The 12,621-nt window shown below is 42.0% G+C and overlaps 1 protein-coding gene across 2 annotated transcripts in view; it reads right to left on the bottom strand.

Annotated features, from left to right (window-relative positions):
• Positions 1-12,621, bottom strand: part of TANGO6 (transport and golgi organization 6 homolog) — a 241,422-nt gene that overhangs the window by 191,643 nt on the left and 37,158 nt on the right. The window lies entirely within an intron of this gene.

Here is a 12,621-nt window from a genome sequence, read left to right as displayed (position 1 = left end):
GCCAGGCTGGTCTCAACTCCTGATCTCAAGTGGTCCGCCAGCCCCACCTCGTAAAGTGCTGGGATTACAGGCGTGAACCACCGTGCCTGGCCACTTCATGTATGATTTCTACCTACGATAAAAATGTTCCTAAGAAGCATATCACTGAAAGTTCCCTTTTTTAATGGTATAATGGTTGGGTATGTCTTACACAGAGTTATTTATGAATATTTCCACTGACCAGTTGTGTGACTTAACACAAATCAGTGGACTTCTCTGAGTCTGTTTCCTTATGTGTGAAACAAGGTTGGATGAATGGTGCTGTAAGGCCTCTTTCGTATCTCATCTATGATTCTCTGACTTGACTGCAAGTTTGCTCATTTCCTTCATTCCCTTTTGGTACCTCAATCATTAAGATGTGAGTATAGTTGAAAAAACTTAACCACCCCTCCAACAAAAAATGCAAAACAACTGAAGTTTCAATGTGACCAGATGTAACAAGTTTCTAACTCTTCCTCATATGCTTTCTGTTATGCTATCAGTCCTGAAGTTAGTCCTTTAAAGATGAAATCATGTTCAGTTGAAAGGTTTTCTGGTTACTCTAGGTATTTCCACAACTAGGGATCCCCAAACAAAATACCAAGATATGGGAAAGCTGAAGAAGTGAAGGGAGAGACCTTAAGGTAGCTTTTCAATTGCGTGGTGTGATAAAAGCCTCTCTGGGGTTAAGTGAAAGGATGCCTGGAAGAAAGGCTGAACCTGGCCTGGGCGCGGTGGCTCACGTCTGTAATCCCAGCACTTTGGGAGGCCAAGGCGGGCAGATTGCCTGAGGTAAGGAGCTCAAGACCAGCCTGGCAACATGGTGAAACCCTGTCTCTACTAAAAATACAAAAAATTAGCTGGGTGTGGTGGTGGGTGCCTATAATCCCAGTTACTCGGGAGGCTCAGGCAGGAGAATCCCTTGAACCCAGGAGGCGGAGGTTGCAGTGAGCCGAGATCATGCCACACCACTGCACTCCAGCCTGGGCGACAGACAGAGACTCCGTCTCAAAAAAAAAAAAAAAAAAAAAAAAGAAAGACTGAACCTCCACTTACCTGTGGCTTTTCAAATACAAACATGTAGCAAGAGGTGAGGGGCAAAGTCAGAGGCCAATGTGGATCAGTGAAAACAGATTAGGCAAGGATACAGACTGCTACCAACAACCCCAGTAGCAGTCTGGGGATTTCCACATTTCTTCCTAATTGCACCTCGGCTTTCTTTCGCAGATCCAGCCAGCTATGATATGAGGCGTCTGTGGTTAAGCCTTACAATCCTTCATCTAAGCTTAGAGGGCTGCTCTGCAATAAGCAATAGGATGATCTTAGCTATGGCCCACACACTACTGTAACTCTTTGTCTACTTGACTAGGAACGCCTTGAAGGCAGCAGTTGGTTCTTAATCATTTCTGTATTTGTGAACCTGGCAAAGTGTCTGGCTTTCAGTAAATACCTGATAAATGTTTCTGTGACTGATTGAATCAAAGAATAAATGAACAAAGTAGGCTGCTATTTTCTCAAAAGCTCTATTTTTGTGGGGAAGTTACAACGCCCTATGCATTTCCTTTCTCTTTCCCTCCCTCCCTCCTCCCTGCCTTTCTTCCTTCCTCTCTCCCTCCCTCCTTCCCTCCCTCTTTCCTTTCCCTCCCTCCCTCCCCCTTTCCTTTTCTTTCCCTTTCCCTCCCTCCTCCCCTCCCTCCTTCCCTTCCTTCTTTCCTTTCTTCCTTCCTTCCTTAAGCTGTAGCTACAGGTGATTCCATCAGTGCTAACTAACAGAGCAGAATCATAGAACTTCAGCCATGGAAGGGAGAGCAGACTGAGCAAAGTTGGACTGTACATTGGCTTGTACAGCATCTAACTTCAATATCTGGAGGATGGAATTTTTCTGGAAGGAATGGCTAGAAATTTAAAAGAGAAAGAAAAAAGTGGGTGGAATCAAAATGGTCAAAAACATTAAGAATAAACGTGTTTCTGTTTCAAAGCAAACAAAATAAAACAAAATAGAAAGCAGTTCTCACATGCTCCATTTCTTTCTTTCTTTTTTTTGAATTCTTGAGAGGGAGCCTTGCTCTGTCACCCAGGCTGGAAAGAAGTGGTGCAATCTCGGCTCACTGCAACCTCCGCCTCCCCGGTTCAGGTGATTCTCCTGCCTCACCCACCCGAGTAGCTGGGATTACAGATGCCCATTATGCCCAGCTAATTTCTTTTTTTTTTTTTTAAGATGGAGTTTTGCTCTTGTCACCTAGGCTGGAGTGCAATGGTGCGATATCGGCCTACTGCAACCTCCACCTCCCAGGCACAAGCAATTCTTCTGCCTCAGCCTCCTGAGTAGGTGGGATTATAGGTATGAGCCACCACACCCGGCTAATTTTTGTATTTTTAGTAGAGATGGGGTTTCACCATGTTGGCCAGGCTGATCTTGAACTCCTGACCTCAAGCGATCCACCCACCTCGGCCTCCCAAAGTCTTTTTTTTCTGAGATGGAGTCTCGCTCTGTTGCCCTGGTTGGAGTGCACTGGTGCAATCTTGGCTCCCTGCAACCTCTGCCTCCCAGGTTCAAGGAATTCTCCTGCCTCAGCCTCCTGAATAGCTGGGATTAGAGGCACCCACCACCACATCCAGCTAATTTTTTATTTTTTTGGTAGTAGAGATGGGGTTTCGCCATGTTGGCCAGGCTGTTTTTGAACTCCTGACCTCAGGTGATCCAACTGCCTTGGCCTCCCAAAGTGCTGGGATTATAGACATGAGCCACCATGCCTGGCCTAATTTTTGCATTTTTAGTAAAGACAGGGTTTCACCATATTGGCCAGGCTGGTCTTGAACTCCTGACCTCAAGCGATCCGCCCACCTTGGCCTCCCAAAGAGTGCTGGGATTATAGGCGTGAGACACCACACCCGGCCACGTGCCCCATTTCTCATTTCATAGACTTCCATGACATTGCTAAGCATGTCCCTTAGAGACTACTGCAGAGTAGCTGAAAGAGCACAGGGAAGTCAGTAGTCAGGAAACTTGGATATGAATTTTGTTTCTGTCACCTTTGTGACTGCCCCAAATTACACGTTAAATGAGTGAACATGGATAAGACATTTAAGTCGCTCTCAGTCTCCATTTTCTCATTTATAATGTAGGCATCAAGCTTTTGGCATAAGGACCAATTAAGATAATTCATGTTAAAAGATTTTGTGAAATATATACCCCATACAAATGTTAGATTTCTTCCTAAATGTTTTATATGTTTGATGCTATTGTGAATGGAAATATTTTCTTAATTTATGGGCTTCTCTTTTACAGGGATGTACATGTGTGGGAATACAAACATGAGGGGCCTATTCGGAATCAAGCTGACTGAATCCTAACACTGAAATTCAGTACAGGCTGGAACTTGATTTTACACCTCCTAAAGATTAAACTAGTCAAATACAGCCTTCTAAAACATTACAGTGATCTTTCTGATAGTAGTGTTCCAGAACTTCTAATGCACTTGCTGAGTGTAATTAAGACTTGTGAGAGGAAAAAAGAACAAGGCAAGTTACCTAATATAGCAAGTATTTTGCACTGTGCATGCTTTCAGAACATATTGCATAAGATCGTCTTTTTAAAAAACAAGTTTCCCTGAACCAAAAGAGAACTGACAGTTTTTTGAGCACTTATGTGCTACAATATGCCACGAACCCACCAAGTTACCTTATTTCTTCCTCACAAATCAAGTGTTAAATAAGTTACCTAAAGTTGCATGGACAGTCAACTTTGGAGCCAGATTCCAACCTAGGTCTGTCTGGCTCAAAGGTGCTACACCATACCAGAGAGTCTGAACCAAAGCATTTAGAAAAGCTAACATTTGCAATTCCCACAGCCTTGAAGATACTTCTTTCGGTCTTTTGCTTGTAATTCAAGGTCACAGTTCAATTACACATGGATGTTTCCAGAAAGAATTATTGCCAGTGCAGGGAACCAAGGTTAGAAAGAGACTTAACTTTTCACTATAAAGTTTTTTGTCCTTAAATTTGTACCATGTGCAAATATGATCTTTTCTAAACACAGAAAGGGAGAGTGAAAGGGAAGGAAAGATTGGTTCCTGGACTTGCTCTGCCACTCCCCAGCTGTATGATTTGGAACAAGTCACTTCACAAAATCTTTTGGATTTTATTTTCTTTACTACAAAATGAGTGGTTAATCTGTCAAAACTCATAGACTATACAACTCCAACAGTGAACCCCAATGTAAACTATGGACTTTGGATGATACTGAGGCATTAAGGTGGGCTCATCAATTGTAACAAATATACCAGGCTGTCTGGAGATAGATATATGGGAACTCCCTGTACTTTCCACTTAATTTTTCTGTGAACCTAAAACTGCTCTTAAAAAATAAAGTCTATTGGTGGGTGTGGTGGCTCACGCCTATAATCCCAGCACTTTGGGAGGCTGAGGTGGGTGGATCACTTGAGGTCAGGAGTTCGAGAAAAACCCAACCAACATAGCGAAGACCTACTTCTGCTAAAAATACAAAAATTAGCCGGGCATGGTGGCACATGCCTGTAATCCCAGGTGTAATCCCAGCTACTTGGAGGTTGAGGCAGGAGAACCACTTGAACCTAGGAGGCGGAGGCTGCAATAAGCTGAGATTGCACCACTGCACTCCAGCCTGGGCGACAGAGCGAAACTCCAGCTCAAAAAATAATAATAATAAATAAAGTCTATTTAAAAAGTGAGAGGTTACACTAAATTATTTCTGAAGTTCCTTCCAGTTCTAAGATTCTATTATTCTAATTTACTCTGCAAATCTAATTAAAAATTCAGAAAGAGGAGTCAAATATCCAATCTGACAGAACAGCTGTAATTAGAAATTCATTAAGATTAGATGGAGAAAAGACTTGGATAAAGGCAAGATTCCCTGAATCTGGAAACAGAGAGATAAAATGGAAATGAGAATGGAGGAAACAAACTACTTAAATGCCTCCTAGTTTTTCCTACCCTAACATTTCTTCTGCTTTTAGGAAGAGTGTCAGGCAAGTACTGTGAAGTATACTAAAAGGAAACGTTTTCCCCATTTCAGAATCTAGCCAATCCTCTTACGAGCAAAAAATGTCCAAATAAAAAGGAATTATAACTCTCTTACATTGTCCTACCCAGAACCAATCTCTGTGCAACCTAGGCCTCCCTTCACCTCTCTAGGCAAAGAATACACTATTAATCCTTCTCATACCAGGGAGGGCAAAGAATTTAAGCATTCTAGGGATTGGGCCCCAGGCATTCAGAGCAGAAGGAGAGAATGGAGAACCACTGGACTAAAAGTGTTTTGAGCTGTGTATCCCCTTTATGTCTCAGGTAATTTTACCAGATAGAAGGTACATACATAGAAGTGAGAATCATTTATGCAGATAAAGTACACGTGGCTATGCTAGGTTTTCAATTCAATTCACCTAGCACCTATGAATGCACCTACATGTGGAGAACTTTCCTCCTGGCCCCCCAGAGCCATCAGAACCACCTGCTCTACTCCCTGCTGGAGTGAAGGACGCAAGAGTAAAAAGCCCTTCCCCTACAATTTTTCCCATCATAAAATTTTCATTCAGAGCATTGAGGGTTTACTCTTTTTTTGTTGTTGTTGTTGTTGCTGTTTTTTAGACAGAGTCTCTCTCTGTTGCCCAGGCTGGAGTGCAGTGGCATGATCTCGGCTCACTGCAACCTCTGCCTCCCGGGTTCAAGCGATTCTCCTGCCTCAGCCTCCCAAGTAGGTAGGATTACAGGCACGAGCCACCACGCCCGGCTAATTTTTTTGTATTTTTAGTAGAAACAGGGTTTCACCATGCTGGCCAGGCTGGTCTCGACCTCCTGACCTCAAGTGATTTGCCCGCCTTGGCCTCCCAAAGCGCTGGGATTATAGGCATGAGCCACTGTGCCTCGCCCTAGAAGGAAATATTTCTAATATGCAATCCTTCCCTTTTTAAACAAAGTATATTGGACATACCAGCCCCAACAAACTTTGCTTTTCAAATTCTTATGCCCTTTTTGAGTAGTTTTTTGGTGTTCTTTCTTGTTCCTCTCTGCTGGCATTCTCTTGTCATTGTGCCTTATTTAGTCTAACTTCTATTTTTTAACTTTGAATTCTCCTATGGTCTGAAAAACCAGATAACCTGCAGTCTGATCAGGATAGTGTATAAAGGTGACACGGGCTGCTCTGCAGCTAGTGCACAGCCTCTGGGGTGGCCACTGGGTGGGTGGTGGCAATGGTGCACATGACAGGGGATGTCAAGGTGGAAATGCCAAGTGAGGCACCAAGATAAAATAGACCCACACTCCAAAGAAAGACAGCAGACTAAGATGGGAACAGGTTGGGGATTATAAAAACTGCTCTTCCAGAAAGAGGGGAGAGAAGGATCAAAAGTATGGAAGGGCCGAGCATGGTGGCTCATGCCTGTAATCCCAGCACTATGGGAGGCTGAGGCAGGTGGATCACCTGAGGTCAGGAGTTTGAGACCAGCCTAGATAACATAGTAAAACCCCATCTATACTAAAAATACAAAAATTAGCTGGGTGTGGTGGCTGGCGCCTGTAATCCCAGCTTCTTGGGAGGCTGAGGCAAGAGAATCGCTTGAACCTGGGAGGCAGAGGTTGCAGTAAGCTGAGATCGCACAACTGCACTCCAGCCTGCGTGACAGAGCGAGACTCAATCTCAAAAAAAAAAAGTATGGGCCAGGTGCAATGGCTCATGCCTGTAATCCCAGCACTTTGGGAGGCTGAGGCAGGTGGATCACCTGAGGTCAGGAGTTCAAGACCAGCCTGGTCAACATGGTGAAACCCCATCTCTACTAAAATATACAAAAAATTAACTGGGCGTGGTGCCAGGCACCTGTAATCCCAGCTACTGGGGAGGCTGAGGCAGGAGAATTGCTTGAACCCAAGAGGCGGGGGTTGCAGTGAGCTGAGATCATGCCATTGCACTCCAGCCTGGGCAACAAGAGCAAAACTCTGTCTCAAAAAAAAAAGTATGGAGAGACTGAGATGAGATCAGTGAGGAGGATTTCTCTGGAGTGAGCTGTTTGTTAAGCCAGGAGCCCATCCCTCAACTCATCAATAATGAAAAGGCAATAACCCAATTTAAAAATGGACAAAAAATTAGCCAGGTGTGGTGGTGCATGCCTGTAATCCGAGCTACATGGGAGGCTGAGGTAGTAGGATTGCTTGAACCTGGGAGGCAGAGGTTGTTGCAGCGAGCTGAGATTATGCCACTGCACTCCAGCCTGGGAGACAGAGCAAGACTCTGTCTCAGAAAAAAAAAAATGGACAAAGGGCCTTAATAGACATTTCTCCAAAGAAGACATGAAAATGGCCAATAAGCACATGAAAAGCTGTTCAATATCATTAGCCATTAGGAAACATAAATCAAAATGACAATGAGATACTACTTTACTCCCACTAGGAGGACTATAATAAAAAAGGCAAGACAGGTAAAAAATTTTGGCCAGATGTAGAGAAATTAGAGCCCTCATATATTGCTGGTGGGAACGTAAAATGGTGTAGCTGCTTCGGAAAAGTTTGGCAGGTCCTCAAAAAGTTAAACATACAGTTACAATATGATCCAGCATTCCACTCCAAGGAATACAGGCAAAAGAAACGATAACATAGGTTCACACAAAAACTAATAGCATACACCAATGTTTATAGCAGCATTATTCATAAGAGCCAAATGGTGAAAACGACCCAAATATCCATCAACAGATGAAAAGATAAGTAAAATGTGGTATATCCATATAATGGCATACTTTTTGGCAATAAGAAGGACTGAAGTACTGCTTCATGCTGCAATACAAATGAACCTTAAAAACATCATGCTCCAGTGCAGTGGTGTTTACAACTAATTAATCACAACCAGTTACAGATTTCTTTGACCCCTTTCCGCTCCAACTGCTTCACTTGACTAGACTTGAAAGAAGCCCATCACAAAAGACCATAAATTCTATGATTCCATTGATATGAAATGTCCAGAATAGGCAAATCTATAGAGACAGAAAATAGAAAAGTGGTTGCCTAAGGCTATGAGCAGAGTGGGGAGAATGGAGAATGACAGCTAATGGATACGGGTATCTTTTAAGGGGAACAAAAATATTCTAAAATTAGACTGACGATGGTTGCAAAACCCTATGAACATACTAAAAAACACTGAGCTGTACACTTGAAATGAGTGGACTGTATGTTACGTGAATTTTTGTCTTAATAAATCTGTTAACAAGAATAAAAAGAGAGAGAGAAAAAAAGAGCTGGAAATGTTCCCAAATGCTTTTCTAAAATTAAACACTCTTTTGTTATCCTCCATGTTACCTAGTGAGCAGCTGGATCAATTTACCCATCCCCGATATTTTCCTTATTTCCTGCCTTTGAGCTGTACTCTATAATTTAGTATTAGCAGAAAGTTAATAGACACAACACATCCTTTGTTGTTAAATTTTACCCGGTGTTTACCATTTTCCTCCAACATACACATTTCCTGTTTTCCCACTGCAGCTGGCTGCCAAAACCTTGCAGAGAGAATAATTATCCTTCCACCCCTCTTAGTTTCACAACAGTGCCAATCCTTGGTGCATAATCAAGTGTCTACAGAAAACTAATGGTTTGCTTGCCTCTCCAGGGGGCTTTAAATTCGCCAAACTGTTGACCAAACTATAAAGGTTTCCTCCCTCTTTTTTGGGGACCAAGAATAGGAGAAATGGCAGGATTCATTATTTCCAGATCTCTCTCTGTTTTTTAGAGGATAACTCCCTTGCTAGAAAGAAATTATCTATTTGCTTTTTTTTTCTCCAAGTTTACTGACTTCCAAGGCATACCATAAAGGGTTTGCACCAAAATTTAGTCACAATTAGTCTTACCCCTATCCTGACAGTACTTTCAAGTCTTTCCAACATTCCAAACCCAACCACTTGGCAGTTTTTCATCATGCTATTTCTTAGATGGGACATGGTCTTTCTGAAAGTTAGTAGGCCACTGTTCTCTAATTTAGAACATCTGCTTTCTAGACTGCTCTAATAATTTCTTATCTCTCCATAATCTGAAAAGTCTACTAATATTCAGAACAGGATAGAAGACCCCTCTTTTCAGAAGTCTATCCATGAGACATTAAAAAATAAAAACAGCATTATATTCACATAGTCACCATGTCATCTTTCAATCTCTGAGCAATCTGATTCCATATTTGTGTGCCAGGTCAATCCTCAAAGGGTAGACTCCATTTTCAAAAATAGTGAAATTAAATAAAAGGCTAGTAAACATTTCACTTTACAAATAAAGTGAGTGAGGCCGGGCACGGTGGCTTATGCCTGTAATCCCAGCACTTTGGAAAGACAAGGCAGGGGGATTGCTTGAGGTCAGGAGTTTGAGACCAGCTTGGCAAACATGGTGAAACCCTGTCTCTACAAAAAATACAAAAATTAGCTCAGCGTGGTGGTGGGTGCCTGTAATTTCAGCTACTGGGGAGGCTGAAGCAGGAGAATAGCTTGAACCTGGGAGGTGTAAGTTGCAGTCAGCCAAGGTCATCTCACTGCACTCCACCCTGGGTAACAGAGGGAGACTCCGTCTCAAAAAAAAAAAAAAAAAAGAAATAAAGTGAATGCTATGGAGAATGAGTTTGCATTTTCTATCTATGAATCTACTAGTATCATGCAGAAAGCTTAAAGCAAAACAAAAGCATCTGCCTTCTTATCTGAAAGAATGTGATTCACTTTATACCCTCATATACTGCCGATGGGAATGTAAAATGGTGCGGTCACCTTGGACAACAGTCCAGAAGTGCCTCAAACAGTAAAACATAGAGTTACTACATGATCCAGCAATTCTATTCCTAGGAATATACCAAAGAGAAATGAAAACATAAATATACACAATAATGTTTACATGAATGTCCATAGCAGCATTATTAATAACAGCCAAAATGTTATTATGGCTATTGTGGAAACAACCTAAATGTCCATTTACTGATGAATAGATAAACAAAATGAGGCATGTTAATACAACAGAATACCATTTGGCAATGAAAAGAAATGAAGTATGGCTCCATGTTATAATATCATGCAAAGTGAAAAAAGCCAATCACAAAAAAAACACATATTGTACAATTCCATTTATATGAAAGGTACACAATAGGCAAATCTTGAGAGAGAGAAATTTTTGTATTCTTAGTAGAGATACGGTTTTGCCATGTTGGCCAGGCTGGTCTTGAACTCCTTACCTCAGGTAATCCACTCATCTTGGCCTCCCAAAGTGCTGGGATGACAGGCGTGCCTGTACACTTTATTTTTATTTTTTATCTTTTCTTTTTTTGAGGCAGAGTCTTGCTCTGTTGCCCAGGCTGGAATGCAGTGGTGTGATCTCAGCTCACTGCAGCCTCCATCTCCCAGGTTCAAGTGATACTTCTGCCTCAGCATCCAGAGTAACTGGGATTACAGGCACATGCCACCACATCCAGCTAATCTTTGTATTTTTATTTATTTATTTATTTTGAGACAGAGTCTCGCTCTGTTTTCCAAGCTGGAGTACAGTGGCACAATCTTGGCTCACTGCAACCTCCGCCTCCCGGGTTCAAGTGATTCTCCTGCCTCAGCCTCCTGAGTAGCTCAGACTACATGTGCGTACCACAACGTCCGGCTAATTTTTTGTATTTTTAGTAGAGACAGGGTTTCACCATGTTAGTCAGGATGGTCTTGATCTACTGACCTCATGATCCGCCCACCTTGGCTTCCCAAAGTGTTGGGATTACAGGCATGAGCCATGGTGCCAAGTATTTTTTTTTTAATAAAACTGGTTTATTGAAGTATACCTTAAAAACCATAAAATCATTTATTTAAAATATACACTTCAGTGAATTTTAGTAAATTTACAGATTTGCAAAACCATTACAATACAATTTTAGAACCTTTCCTTCATCAAAAGATCCCTTGTGCCATTTGTAATTGCTCCCTGTCCTACCTACTAAATTCACATACAGGTTTTTCTATGAACACGTTTTCTTTTTTTTTTTTTTGAGACGGAGTCTCGCTCTGTCACCCGGGCTGGAGTGCAGTGGTGCAATCTCGGCTCACTGCAAGCTCTGCCTTCCAGGTTCACACCATTCTCCTGTTTCAGCCTCACGAGTAGCTGGGACTACAGGTGCCTGCCACCATGCCCGGCTAATTTTTTTATATTTTTAGTAGAGACGGGGTTTCACCATGTTAGCCAGGATGGTCTCAATCTCCTGACCTCGTGATCTGCCCGCCTCGGCCTCCCATAGTGCTGGGATTACAGGTGTGAGCCACTGTGCCCGGCGTATATGAACAAGTTTTCATTTCTCTTGGGTATATACCTAGTAGTGGAATTGCTGGGCCCATATGATAACTCCAGGTTTAACTTTTTGAGGAAATGTCAAACTATTTTCCAAAGCAGCTGTACCTTTTTATATGAAATACAGTTTTGAAAGCTGTTTTCTAATGTAAAAGTGTTGAGCAGTAAATTATTATAAATTTATTAAAATAAACTTTACTTATTATTTTTATTTTTTATAGAGCTCGGGTCTCACTATATTCACCAGGTTGGTCTTGAACTCCTGGCCTCAAGTAATCCTCCTGCCTTGGCCTCCCAAAGTGCTGGAATTATAGGCATAAGCCACCACACTGGGCCTAAAATAAACTTTAAAGAATATTTATCCTACTTCCATCTAGCCATAACACAATGAATTTCATTTGCTTTCCAAAAGCATATACCACATATATTTATAAGACTGTGATAATAAAGAACATAACATTTAGATTCTTAGTTTTCATTCACTTTTTTTCTATGAATAGAAAAGCAAGTTTTCATTCTTGGTATATATTTATGTAGTCATTTGCAGGAATCATTTATTCAGACTTAATTTGTTATGACAGTAATTACTATCAAAAGTTATAAAGTAGATTCAATTATCATACACTTTTAGGAAGACTATAGTATTGAAAATGCCCCTGTCAATTTCTTTTTTTGTTTGTTTGTTTGGAGACAGAGTCTCGCTCTATCCCCCAGGCTGGAGTGCAGTGGCATGATATCGGCACACTGCAACCTCCACCTCCTGGGTTCAAGCAATTCTCCTGTCTCAGCCTCCTAAGTAGCTGGGATTACAGGTGTGTGCCACCACGCCCGGCTAATTTTTGTATTTTTAGTAGAGATAGGGTTTCGCCATATTGGCCAGGCTGGTCTTGAACTCCGGGCCTCAGGTGATCCGCTCTCCTCGGCCTCTCAAAGTGCTGGGATGACAGGCGTGAGCCACCATGCCCGGCTCCATGTCAACTTCTTCAATAGACATGCTTTCATCAGTGGCATTTGCCAGTTAGAGAAACTAAACTATTTCAACATTTAGAATAAATGATGTAATTAACATGGTTTCAAAAATATATCAGTTTTTTCACTTAAAAAGGTCAGCTTGCCAGGCGCAGTGGCTCGTGCCTGTAATCCCAGCTCTTAGGGAGGCAGAGGCAAGAGGATAGCTTGAGCCCAGGAGTTCGAGACCTGCCTGGGCAATATAGTGAGACCTCATTCTCCACAAAAAGGAAAAGCAACAACAACAAAAGACAAAAAACGTCAGCTTACAGTTTCTGGTTTTCAAAG

This window comes from Gorilla gorilla, chromosome 18 (assembly GCF_029281585.2).
Source record: "Gorilla gorilla gorilla isolate KB3781 chromosome 18, NHGRI_mGorGor1-v2.1_pri, whole genome shotgun sequence".
NCBI classification, from domain to species: Eukaryota; Metazoa; Chordata; class Mammalia; order Primates; family Hominidae; genus Gorilla; species Gorilla gorilla.
This window is presented reverse-complemented; position numbering and strand designations above follow the sequence as displayed.